The sequence below is a fragment of the Sapajus apella genome, unplaced genomic scaffold (assembly GCF_009761245.1).
Source record: "Sapajus apella isolate SASKATOON/1434 unplaced genomic scaffold, GSC_monkey_1.0 scaffold135, whole genome shotgun sequence".
Lineage (NCBI taxonomy): Eukaryota > Metazoa > Chordata > Mammalia > Primates > Cebidae > Sapajus > Sapajus apella.
In genome coordinates, this window is record NW_022437075.1 from 1,841,295 (window position 1) to 1,855,559 (window position 14,265).

The 14,265-nt window shown below is 35.1% G+C and overlaps 1 long non-coding RNA gene and 1 other non-coding gene across 2 annotated transcripts; one reads left to right on the plus strand and one right to left on the minus strand.

Annotated features, from left to right (window-relative positions):
• Positions 1–2,573: 2,573 nt before the first annotated feature.
• On the minus strand, positions 2,574–10,770 carry LOC116540038. The gene is made up of 2 exons (XR_004264276.1): positions 10,398–10,770; positions 2,574–10,331 (listed from the first exon to the last, which is right to left on the minus strand). It is a non-coding gene; the product is annotated as an uncharacterized LOC116540038 (long non-coding RNA).
• On the plus strand, positions 7,837–7,944 carry LOC116540057. Its single transcript, XR_004264284.1, has one exon. It is a non-coding gene; the product is annotated as a U6 spliceosomal RNA (small nuclear RNA).
• Positions 10,771–14,265: the final 3,495 nt, after the last annotated feature.

Consider the following 14,265-nt stretch of genomic DNA (forward strand, 5'->3'; position numbering starts at 1 on the left):
GATAACCTTTAACTGCCCTTTCAAAAGTTTATCAGTCTTAAACACTAATATTAATCATTGAAAAGTCTGATTTGCATATATTCTCTAAATATAAAGTATTGAATAAAATGATCCATACCTATTCATTTGAATCATGAGTTTGCTTTGGCTTCAAGTTGTTTGAAAAGTCAAAGAATTAATTTGTTTAAAAAATATGTTACTGTTATTTCAGTGTTCTTTCCCCATAGTACCTTTAAGAACTGAAATGTATTTAAGTGCCAGTTATATCCCTAGAACTGCCCTAGATCTGCTGAGTATACCATATGCTACTTAATGTAAAAACTCATGGATTGTATGATGCCCCATTATTATATATGTCGATTTTAAAAATACTACCAATTATAGTTGTAATAAAGCATGATTTATAAGTGGCATTCAAATATCAGGGGTGTTAAAATGTGACCTACTCTTTAAGTCATCCTACAAAGTAGGTATAATTGTATTATTTTACTTAATTAAAATGTTTTTCATTTAGGAGTATAATAGAAATAATCCTAGGACTCTGGGAGGCTGAGGTGGGAGGATTGCTTGATGCCGGGGGTTTGAGACCAGCCTGAACAACAAAATGAGATTCTTACTCTACATAAAATTTTAAATTAGTAGCTGGGCATGCTGGTGCACACCTGTAGTCCCAGCTACTCAGGAGGCTGGGGATGGAGGATCGCTTGAGTCCAGGAGTTACATGCTACAGTGAGGTATAATTACAGCATTGCACTCCAGCCTGGGCAAGAGTGAGACCTTGTCTCAAAAAACAAAAATCTAACAATTTTGAGTTGTTGCTGTAGGAACTATTTTAAATACTTTACATAATTTCTCATTTAGGCATCATGATGTCCTATGAGATAGCTATTATTGTTGTTTTTATTAATGAGGAAGTTGAGGCACATAAAGGCTAAGTAATAGCTGGTAATTGACAGAGTTTAAAGTAGGACTGAAACCCTGGTTGAACTGAACCCAAAGACTGAGCTCTTTCTATTCAAATAGGCTGCTGTCTTCATTAAGGTAGTGAGCAGTAAAAGTTAGTACATACTGTACTTTCTTGAAGAAAAATAAGAGGAAAAACACGCTATTCAATCTTTACAATTACGTGAATGACAATATGTTTTGAGATACTGCACTTCACTTTCCTAAAGGTCCTCTTACTCTTGTACTACTGCTCTACATTTGGCCTGTGCCAGTGGCTGTGTGGATGTGGTCACTCTCCTGGTGAACAGAAAATGCCAGGTTGACATTTGTGACAAGCAAAACAGAACAACTTTAATACAGGCATATAGTAGCCAACTCTTTCAGCATGACATGGGTTTGATTTATATATATATATATATAATTAAAATAAATTTATCTTATTTAAATATAACTAGTTGGTGAAACCTGTGGAATGTGTATTTTGCATTCTTAGAATTTACAATCTATTTCTTGATCTAATATGGACAGGCTGTACATTGCCAGGAAGACACTTGGGCCATCATTCTGCTGAAACATGGCACCAACCCACACCTTAAGGATATCTATGGCATCACTGCTCTCCATTATGCTGAGTATGAGAGTATGTTACTGGCAGAAAGACTGCTTTCTTGTGATGCGAATATTGAAGCAGTGGACAAGGTATAAATCAACTTTCTTTTCAAAATATTTGTTTTAACCTTGACTTAGGTAAGGGTCCATTTTTTGTATTTGGAAGCTCAAGCATTTGAATGCAAGCAAATTAAGCTATTTTGAAATAACTTAATTGTCTAAAACTGTATTTTAAATAGTGATACCTTAAAAGAAGCCAATAAAGGGCATAACTTTTTAAAATACACTTTGGAAAATATTTGTGAATTTCTTAAAGGTAAAACCTTTTCAATTTTTTTTAAATGCAGGGGTTTTTTTTCCTAATTAATGTAAAACAACAGAGGAAAGAAAATATGCTCTGAAAATAGGCTTTATCTTAAAACTCAAACAAAACTACAGCAACTTAGAATAAATAGACATCTTGCTGCTGCTGACAATTTTCTAAAAAGCTGATGTATCCTCTCTCAGTGGTGAGGCTTAAGAGGGAAAAATGGGAAGGAAAAAGGAGAGCCATCAGGAGTATGCAGGTCACTTGGAAATTAGGTAATACGGGAAAATGCCAAGAAGAGTTTTTTTAGTTTGTTCTTCCAGTTTATGTGTTGAGACAAGGTGCTCTTTAGCTTTGGGACCAATAAATTTTGATTTGAAAAAGAGAGTGCGTTGAGACTTGCCTAGAGATTAATTTTAGGAGGACTCTGAGGAAACCATATAGGCAGTGAATACTTGGTGACAAAAGGAGAAACACTTCAACAGAAGATGAAACAAATTATTAACTGAGTTATTACCCATCCAGGCAGAAACAGCCACTTAGATCTAAGAGTCTAAACTTTCCTCTCAAATCTAGAATGTCTTGATGGAAAGGTGGGAGATAAGGAGCTTATTAATAGCAAAATAAAGTTGGATTTTGAGTTTATTTGTCCCTGTTCTCATATCCGTGAAAATTAAATGTAGATTTAATAAATGACTCTGTTACTCTTTTCTTTTTTTGGCCACATCTACAACTGATAAAGGGAATTAGCCGTGTGGGTGAGGGATGAGACTGAAGTGATTGCCTGCTGCACGAATTCTCAGAATTGTGCATTATAGTGACCTGAGCTAATTTTGTTAAAAATCTAAACTTTTAGGCTTTCCCGTGAAGTTTTTGATGTAATAGATCTAATAAGGCTTGAATGTGTATGTTTTAAAATGTTTTCTTGAAGCTGGGCACAGTGGCATGTTCCTTTGGTCCCAGCTTGAGCCTAAGAGTTTGAGTCCAGCTTGAGCAACATAGTGAGACTCTTATCTCTAACCACAATACCAGCAAAAAAAAAAAAAAACCTTGAGGTTTGGATACACTCCTGTTTAAGAACCCCAGAATAGATAAGTGCAATATATACATTTCTGTATCTCAAAAAAGGTTAAAAAAATCTCTAGAAGAGTTGGCATTTGCTAGGTACTACTTTCTTCAAAGTTCTCCTTTCAATAAGATTAGCCTGACTTAGCTGCCTTTCTCTGTCTGTGACTGGGAAGTAAAAGGGAACATTATTGGCAGTATCTCTCAGCTCTCAGGATGACACCTTTTTTTCCCCACCATTAATCATTCACTGCCATTCAGAGAGTCTTTAAAAATTTGCTTATAAGTAATCTTTCAATGAGAAGAGGCTGACTCTTTAATGATTTCATGCCCCTTTGTCACCACATAGGTGATTATGTGTCAACAAATATTCATTACAAGTTGGGTTTTCTCAATTAAAATAATAGCCAATCCTAATTTTTTTTTTAGTTGAAGTTGTATTATGAACTATCACAGTATGTCTGTTAAGTTTATAGATCTTTAATATAACCAGGATGTCAGCTTTACACACTGAAATCCATGAAGCTGATATAAATTTGATATACATCAAAATTCTTTTGATTAAAAGAATTTCCATAGAAATTATTTTAATAATTTAGTTTTGGCAGTCATATAAACTATTTGGCTAACAATCTGGGAAAATTGTATACAAATAGATTGTAAATGAATACATGTTGGAAAAATATTAAAGTGGGTATTATGAGTCAATAGCAATTTTTATTATATATGAGGGCCTGATTTTTTGGTAAAACATACAATACTAGAGAAAGGAAATATTTTACATGCAAATACTTGGATTATACACAACCATTTAGTTACACATTCATAGCAAATATAAAAACAAAAGGGCTGTATTCTAAATGTGCACAGATTTGTTTGCCTCTATACATTGAGTCAACATGTAAAATTTACAAGTCTTATGCAGAAATCTGGACTTCAGACTTGTCCTAAAAAATCAAATATGGTACCCCCTGAGTTTCTTTCACCGTTGGCCTGCTGTGCAGAGGTAGCTCCTTTATAAAAGGCATATATTCTCCAGTTTGCTACTCTGCCCACATCAGTACGTTCCTTACTCAGATCACCTTCCTTTGTCCTTGTATTTGAGTTTACAACTCTTATGTTGTAGTATATTTTGATAAAGATTTCAAGGCTTTTAAGTCAGTGTGTATTTGTCTATAACATATAGTCTATAGATTATATAAATCCCTCAGTTATGGGGTTGAATTTTAGAATTTAGTTTAAAACTCTTTATCTATACCACAACTAAGCATCTTCCCATACGAATGCCTAGAAGTTTTTCTTAGGTTATTCCTGGTTATAGTTGGATAGTTTAGGAATATTGCAGCCATTATATCTTTCTCCTCAGCAATCTTCCTTAAAAATGCAAGTGACTTACTTCTTTTATTATGCTAGAAATAACCCATAGGGATCAGTAACTTTTACTGATAAGCCATTATATTTGTGTTTGCGTTATATTTAGCCTAAAATAAAAAATAATTTTAAATAGCCATTTAAATGGAAACCAGTAAAAATGGATTTAAAAGGTAGAGTTGCATTAGGGTCCCAGCATTACCATTACAATTGAGAATAGAGTTTCTTACTGAGCATTGTTTTTTTTTAATAATTATTTTTAAATTTTTTAACCGTCTCTCTCATACAGAACATACTGAGCTTTATAACAGTTAAGATAACTCTTGTATTAAAAGAAACCCACAGACTGTTTAATAATATGGAAAATATGTACATTTGAAGCCAATCACTGTTAATTCAGAGCTCACTTCCTTAGTGGCCCATTTGGAGCAGGAGTGCCTGACATTGGCATCTGGGATCCTAACATCATTGATAGAAGTGAATCAAGCAAGTTTGTACCACCCAGAGGAAACCTCCAACTGTATCGGGAAGCTCTGGAAACTGTATCTCTGAAACTCTTAATTCCTTAAATGTTCATATTTGCCACAAAAAGTATTGCCAAATGGGTATTAGGTAAAGTTCAAGAGATTTCATGATTATTGGTTATAAAATACAGTTTTGTAATACTTCTCATATGCAGATTGTCATGGAGTCTTTCTCTTGGGGTACAACAAGCAAATATTCTTTGGAATATAGCTTAAGAAACACTGCTCTAGAGATAACAATTTAGATCATTAATTTATGTAAAAAACAAAATATTTGCTACTATGTTTTAGGTTTTGGGGGCTGTAGAGATAAAAGATACAGCCCTTACCCTCAAGAAGCTCTTGGTTTCAGAGGGAAACAATGAAGTGATTACAATATGCCATGCTAAGTGCTGTGATCAAAGCAAGGATTCTTGGGACTGGTATGTATGAAGGGAGTTCTGGCGATGACCACAGTTAATGTGGGGAGGCAGAGGAGGGGTGTTTGCAAGGCAGAGAGCAGCACATCTGAAAGCACAGAGGAGTGAGGAGGAAGGGACTGGTTTTCATTATTTCCTTTCTATGTTGTATGTTGAAGTTCAAATATCTTACAGAAGATTTTTAGTTCATTTGAGAAATTTGTAATTTTGCGAATTTTTTTTTTTTTTTTTTTTTTTGCTGTTTTATAGGACGGGAACACCACTTTTATTTGCTATAATTTACAAGAGACAGCAAATGGTGGAATTTTTAGTGAAAAACCAAGCAAATGTACATGCTGTTGATAGGCTGAGATAGTAGTTCTTGTTTAAAATAAAAACCTGAGTGTTCTAGAGTAGAGTCACTCAAGTCAGAAATTAATAAAATTAACATAATTATTGGCATATGGTGAAAAATATCAGCACAGATAGGTAGAAAAGCAAATATTGGACTAAGCAACATAAAGAACATAGAGTAGGATTCATTTTCACTTACAGAGTGTTTGTTATTTGTGATCTGATGTTTTTGGTCTTGTAATCTTATATTAGCTAAAGGTTTTTGTATTAGTTTTATTAAATTTTGAAGTGTGGGCTTTTAGTTTATGACTACTAGTATTGCATTATTATTATTATTATTATTATTATTATTTATTGTTTTCAGGCTGTAGATGGCCCTTATCTGACTCCTAGCTGATATGAATTACAGTATATCAGACTAGGAAAGCAATGGGGAAATCTTGATTTAAATCTTTGCCTACTTTAGATAAATGACCTCAGCACAGTTTCTTGGCCATCAAGGGACTATAAGTTACCAACTTGTATTATGTCATACCCCAGGGGAACAAGAGACTTCCTTGTTGTCCCTTTTAGCCTTGCTGATAATTTACAAAGATGAACACTTGAGCACCCAAGATGCTTATAGACACAAGCTAGTACATGTAAACGGTTAGTATGTCTACATTGACAGGCAGGATATTAAATTGATAAAGTGTATCAAACTAGCTGTTTAGTAATGACTTTATTAAAGTTCTTGAATGGAGTTGTTATTTTAGAACAGCCTTCATGCTTCCTGTACATTATGGCTTATCAGGTATTGTCAATATTTTTCTTCAGCAAAATATTAATGTCTTTACTCAAGATATGTGTGTATGAGATGCAGAAGATTATGCTGTTTTTCGTGGTTTGACAAGGTGTTTGTATTAAAAGTCCGGTTAATACTAAATTGATGTTTAAAATAATTGCAACCGTTGAATCTTATACATTAGGTGAGAGTTCATAGTTTGGTTCAGGTAGTTTGAAATAGCAAGAGTTAGTCCACTTTTTAGCTAGAAATCAAGCAGAAGGTAGGATTAGTTAGAAGTAGAATGCAAGATTCTTTCAGGACTTTTAAGACCTTTATCCCTAGGGATCTCAATGTGGTTCATTTTATTCTAAGTATAATCCCCATGCATCAGATAAAAATAGAGCCACATCTTTGATTTGTTTTCTTTTTCTTTTTTTTTTTTTTTTCTTTTATTTTTTTTTTTTTGTAGAGGCAAGGTCTCCCTATGTTGCCTAGAATGGTCTTGAACTCCTGAGCATAAGTAATCCTTCTGCCTCAGCCTCTCAAACTGCTAGCCACCATGCCTAGCCTGACTTTTCTAATGAGTTATTGGGTCTTGAAATGTTCAATTTAGCAGAAAATCTTTTATTGTCACCTGGGACTATCTCCTGTACCTTCCTTCTTTGAATTTTCCAAGAACCTAACGTGTTTTCTAAGTCCAAGGAAGGAAATCTTTCTTTACAAGTCAGAATGGGGAAAAAGGCCATTCTAATTATTCTGTTGTTTCCATGGATTCACTTGCTGTATTGTTGCCATTGTAATTGGTCCTGCAATCTGATAATGATTGACCTTTGCCACAAGGATGCACAGACCCCTCAGTTTTCATGGTGATTCATACATAGGGTTCAAGGCTACGGTGTTTATTAGTTTATGTACTTATGCTCAGCCATTGTTCCCAGCACCCTGCTCTGGGAGCCAGGCCTTCTAGCTTTACCCACACAAATGGCAAACTGATGCTTCCCCTACGCTAAAAACATTATTTGGAGCCCACATCTTATCTAGACTTAGCCGAGGCCTTCATGGTAAGTTATCCTTTGAGACCCCTGTTGGTCTTTCCTCTAACAAATATTGGTTGAGATTGTTCCCACCAGTCAGAGATGTTCAAATAATGTTGCAGGAAGAGATTAGAGTTCCCTTTCCCTTTTGCTGACAGATTTGTATCTTGAGACTTCTTTATATCCTGTGCAGCAGCTTTGGTTAGATAGCAGAAGGTTCCATGTTACCTGTCCACAGAGCAGTGGGAACCAACTTGCAGTTGGCCCCGCAGATAATCCATTTCTACAAGAATAAAAATCTCCCAGGCTACCTGCATATCTACCTCAAGTTTTAAATATATTTTAAAGTTCTACCTCATAGGAAGCCATTCAATAAAATTATCTGAATCTCAGGCAGGTGATTTGGATTTAACAGAGCCATCTATGACTCATGAATATCCATGTATAAAACAGGGCTTTGTACTTGCTTCAGCAGCATATACTTTAAAATGGATCAATACAGAGCAGATAAGCATGAACATGGCTGCTGCCTAAGGATGGCACACAAATTCATAAAGCATTCCATATTGTGCAATGACCCTGGAAGGTCATTTGACTATTTTTTGACCAGCTCCAAGGAAGCAGTGTGAGTCAAACCAAAATTGGAGATACCCGATATTAAAATTGTGATAATCACTATATAACTATTGGTGTATGGTGATCTATGAAATGAGAACAGAGCTGAGTAACACATGGGATGTTACATGCAAATATGTTATTAGTACATGTCTTGGAAATGGGAAAATGTCAACTTGCATTTCCTTCATAAATCTGAAAAACAATGAAAGCAGGGTTTTTTCTTGTCTGTTAGTTGGAGCGGACCATGGAGATTCAGCATCCTGGCACAGATGTGCTGGCTCAGAGTTTGAGGAGGTAGAGAAGGAGTGGTGGTTGTCCAAGCCAGGTGTTGACATCTGTTAATTTTCTGCTCTTGGCGTGACTGATGAGCTCAGTAATAGGGGACAATTATGTTATCTATTTTAATGATAATATATTTATATATAAATTTAGTTATGAATTACCTAAAATGCCCTGATTTACAAGCCACAATAAATACAACTAATAAAATTAGCACTTAATAACATTTTATGAAAACTGCAACATTCACATATTAGAACCTATGGAAAAACAAACATCAAGCTTTATTTGGGACTCCAAAATAGTTTCAGCAATAAAGTTCAAGAATAAATTATTCCATCGCTTTACTATTTCTCTGAACATTTAAGCAAGTAATCTCATTACATCTTCCTAACAACCTAGTGAAGTAAGGCAGCAAATCCTTATTTTTTAGAAGAAACCATGGAGCCTAACAGAAGCAACTTGTCTGAACACAAATACCTACTGGTTACAGAGCAAGGACTTGTTCTGAGTGCAGGACACTGTGCACAATTTCCAGCTAACTATAGTTAATTTACTAAGCTGTGCTCCCTCCATTCATGAGTACTTCACTTTTTTTTTTCTTTAATTAAAAGGTTAATAAACTTGTAAAGCTTAAAATTTTGAAGTGTATGGGACAGAAATTAAAGTTCTGTTATTAGCGCTGATATCGCCTGAAATGGTTTAAGAACTTATGTTTGGTAAATATTTTTTATTTTAGTATTAAAATAACAATTTTATTTATTAGTTTTTATACCATAGAATTTGACATCAAATTTTGGAACATAAAAAGAAGACACTTCAATACAAGTAAGACTTCTGATAGTAAATTTCTCATTTATCTTGTTGGTCCTACTCTTGATAAAAAAGAAAGATGTAAGATTAAGGTAGTTTTAATGGTAAAAAGACCAGTTTAAAAATATGTGTAAATTGCAAGTATATATATGTGTATATACATATATGTAAATTAATTTTCAAAATTTAACTTCTTTAGTTTGGAATTCAGAGTTATTTAAGAAGGTAGTTGTATCTATAATCTGAAACAGTATTGTCTGAAAAAAAATCATTTACTTAATTACAATCCCAAAACTTCTGTATAATATTTTTTGCATAAATAAGAAAAAAGATTGTCAAGTTGGTATGTTTTATGTTTTCTCTAAGTCACATTATAACAAATTGAACTTGTTATACATAGGGATCTTCTGTTTCATTTTTATAATAAATTGTTTGTATTTAGTAAATAAATAGTTGATCCATGAATCATGTGGAGGTCAGGGACTCTAATCTCTGTGCAGTTGAAAATCTGAGTATAACTTTTAATTTCCCCATCTTAGCTACTAATAACCCACCATTGACTGGAAGCCTTCCTGATAACATAAACAGTCTATTAAAACCTATTTTATTTGTGCTGCATTATTATATATTGTGTTCTTAAGTAAATGAAGCTGTTAAACAAAAATCATCAGAAAAAATATATTTACTTTTCATAAAACATAAATGGATCCTTACAAAGGTCTTCATCTTCATTATCTTCAGGTTGATTAGGCTGCATATAAGTAAACCCCTGCAGTTCGAACCCTTGCTGTTCAAGGGTGAACTGTATTATGTATTAATTTGTGTCACTAAGAAAGTAACTATCTTTAGAACTGGGAACTCAGCAATCCCTTTCTTGTACCATAAGTAAATGGCAATAAGAACTGTAAAATTGAACCAGCGTGCACCCATACAAATTGGAGATTATGTTTTGGAGATACCCACTGAGTGCAGAAGACAGAAAAACAATTCCTTTGTGGGAAGTACATGTTATGTTACATATTCTTACATAAGCAAAAATGGTTTTATCTGTCATAGTTTACACACACACACACGTACATGCACATATACACACGTGCTCTTGCACATACATATGTACACACTAAAAGTCCTGCTGATTCTTTATGACCAAATCCACTATTTGCAGGGAGCAGCGAATAACACATCCTACACTTTGGATGCAGTTCTTTTGACTTTTTGACTTGTTCTGTGATAAACTGCCTTTAATTGCTTAATTGAACTGCCTTAATTGCTTCATTAATTCTTTAATCAACTGCCTTTAATTACTTATAAAACTAGAACCATGTCTCTAGTTTTATAAGCAATAAAAAGATTAGAAGCAAGTAAAAGGAACTCTATGATCAGTAGTAAACTGTTGTACTTTATTCAGTGGTCATATGTTTTTCTCCAGGTATACAAGTACTTGAATGATGATTTCTCCAGTTATATGTTTCTTAAATAATGAATTAATTAAGAAATGGGGTCTCTCTATGTTGCCCAGGCTAGAATACAGTGTCTTTTCAGTGGTACAATTACAGCTCACTGTAGCCTTGAACATCTGGACTTATTCAGTCCTCCTACCTCCTCCTCCTGAGTAGCTGGGGCCATAGTCATGTGTGGTTACATCTAGCTGGATACATAATTATTGATTATCTGTTTATTTTTGAGACAATGTCTCCTCCCTCTGTTGCCAGTACTTGAGTGTAGTTGTGCAATCTTGGCTCCCTGCAACTTCTGCTTCCTGGACTTAAATGATCCTTTCACCTCAGTTTCCCAAGTAGCTGGGACTACAGGCATACACCACCATGCTTAGCTATTTTTCTTTTTAAGGTATGTATGTATGTATGTATGTATGTATATATGTATGTATTTTTTAGATGAGGTCTCACTATATTGCCCAGGCTGGTCTGGAACTTCTGAGCTCAAGTAATCCTTCTGCATCAGCCTCCCAAAATACTATGATTTTACAGGTGTGGGCTACTGCATCTGGCCTGCACAACTGTTAGACATTAAGCCCCAATTGAGTTGCAGGAAATTGACTACTCTTTCATTTTTTTTTTTTTTTTTAGGAACATTAATATTGTAGAACATACTGTCAATCATCAAGATTCTCTTTTATTCTGCTTAAACTAGGATTGCTGCTCATTTCACATTATTTTCTGAAATAATTGTTTTATTTATTCCTTTTATGGCTTTATTCAATTAGATACAGCAATACAAGAATCTCCAAGTCAAATATCAAGGAGAAATAATAAGCAGATTACAGAAAGTTATTCTGTGAAATAACCATCTGATGACAGTCACATATATCAACTTAATAAAAATTTTATATGATGCATTTGTGTCAAGGGTTTCCAAGACCACCCCAAGGTTTGGTGATTCACTAGATGGTCTCACAGGACTCAGAAAATAGTCATACTCAGATCTTTTTAAAATATATATATATATATTTTTTTATTGCGTGTTAGATTTTGGGGTACATGTGAAGAACATGCAAGATTGTTGCAGAGGTACATACATGGCAATGTGGTTTGCTGCCTTCCTTCTCATCACCTATATCTGGCATTTCTCCCTATGTTATCCCTCCCCAACTCCTGATCCCCCATTGTCCCTCCCCTAGTTCCCACCCCCTGCAGACCCCAGTGTGTGATGCTCCCTTCCCTCTGTCCATGTGTTCTCATTGTTCAACACCCGCCTATGAGTGAGAACATGTGGTGTTTGATTTTCTGTTCTTTTGTCAGTTTGCTGCAGATCTTTAATTTATTACAATGAAAAGGTACAGGCAAAATTAGAGGGGAAAGGTCCATGTGGTCAAGTCTGGAGGAAACTAGGCACAAGTTTCCAGGAGTTCTCTCCTGTGGGGTTCCCAGGATCTGCTTAATTCTCCCAGCCTCAAATTTTGGCAACACATGTGCAGTGATGTCTACCAGTACTAGGATGTCATTAGGGACTCAGTACCCAAGTGTTTTAAATGGAGGTTACTCTCCTTCACATGTACCCAAATTCCAGACTCCCAGAAGGAAAGCATCTGTTTAGAGTAACCACATTGTTTCTATAAACACTTTAGACACAGTGAGCCATTCTTCTCAGGGAATGGTGGGAACCCTCTCAATTTCAATTTCCTAAACACTCACAAAGGGGCCAGCCTTGCACACGACCTTTCTAAGGGTGTCAGTCTTTTGCCTGCTATATGAAATCTTTTCTGCACAAAAGTTTTAGCCCCAACTTAATTTTTGGTGTTGCTTTAAAATTTCATTTTAACAGCAAATAACATAAGGTAACTTGGTACTAGTTTCTGTTGTATGATCCATCCTTAGTTGCAATGCTGGTTACTTTTTTGAGTTTTGGTGACTAACAGTTATTTCTTTGTAAGTTACCATAGCAGTATTAGGTAATTACAGTCTGTCCTCCTTATCTCATTAGCCTTCCAGTAAAATTGTTAAATAAGCCTAATAATTTCTGAGTTAAAATTAGAAAAATGGTCTTTTATTACCTGAATAATCTAGTTTTCATATTGCGCTAAATCCATTTAGAATTGTGAAATAAGATAAAATATTTGATCATTTTATCAATATTTTCTTGCCTGAGCATGCAATTAAATTTATTTGTTTTACATATTTTATATACTTCAATTTGAGAAATAATGCCAACATGTTATTACTTTGGTCTTTAATGATCTCCAATTTGGGGGTCACCATGTCTTGCTTAAATATAACAGGTTAAATGAATAACTTTTATTTTTCATTTTATTTTTTGTTCTAGAAATCCTGGGATGCATAGACAATGAGTATCTTTTTTAGATCAATAATTTTATTTCTTAGAGCAGTTTTAGGTTCACAGCAAAATTGAAATGAAGGTACAGAGATTTCTAATTATTTTCCATGCCTCCCCACACATGCATGGTCTTTCCCACTATTAGTATTTTCCACCAAAGTGGTACGTTTGTTGCAACTGATGAACCTACATTGACACAATCATTCCAAGTTCATAGTTGGCATCAGGCTTCATTCTTAATACTGTACATTCTGTGAACGTGGACAAATGTATAATGACACGTATCTATTATTTTAATATTATAGACAGAACAGTTTCACTGCCCTAAAAATTCTCAATACTATGCCTGTTAATCTCTCCCTTTCTTCCTAGCAACTCCAACCACTGATCTTTTCTATCTTCATAGTTTTACTTTTTTCAGAAGAGTCATATAGTTGAAATAACACAGTGGATATATTTTTGACTAGTTAAAAAATTAAAGTTCTATACTAATTGAATGTGGTTACAATATACTTTGTCCTTTTGGTTTTTCTTTTTATCATAAGATCTGATGACATGTGCTTTACATATTTAGAAAACATGATTTGTGTAGATATTTGCCACATAATGGAAAGGGTTAAGGAAAATGACACCATGCATTACCACACAGCACAAACTGGAACATCTCGGTTTATGGGGTGGGTTCAAATAGCCTCTCTGTTCCTTGGAAGGGAACAAGTTCAAGAGGTTGTACTTTATAAAACTGGAATCACAAAGTCTTCCATATGTGCTTTCAGTTGGAAACAAGACCAGACGGTGAATGCTATAGGTAAATACCCATGCCCCTCACTGATCCTCTTCCTTTAAGGGATGAGTCTAAAAACAGTCTGTATTATGATGACATGACTTACCTATCACTAGATTCTCTGTCATGAGGGATGGCAAGGAAATCACACCGTTTTGCTTTATATGAGGTTAAAAAAAGATTTTCTTTTTTCTCCTACTAGAGAGAGGGGAAAGCACTGGCACATTCTGGTAGCAGGAGGGCATTGATAGTTTTCTTTCTGTATATTTTTCACATCAGATAGTACTGCCTGATGGCCGGGTGCAGTGGCTCAAGCCTGTAATCCCAGCACTTTGGGAGGCCGAGGCGGGTGGATCACGAGGTCAAGAGATCGAGACCATCCTGGTCAACATGGTGAAACCCCGTCTCTACCAAAAATACAAAAAATTAGCTGGGCATGGTGGTGCGTGCCTGTAATCCCAGCTACTCAGGAGGCTGAGGCAGGAGAATTGCCTGAACCCAGGAGGCGGAGGTTGCGGTGAGCCGAGATCGCGCCATTGCACTCCAGCCTGGGTAACATGAGTGAAACTCCGTCTCAAAAAAAAAAAAAAAGATAGTACTGCCTGG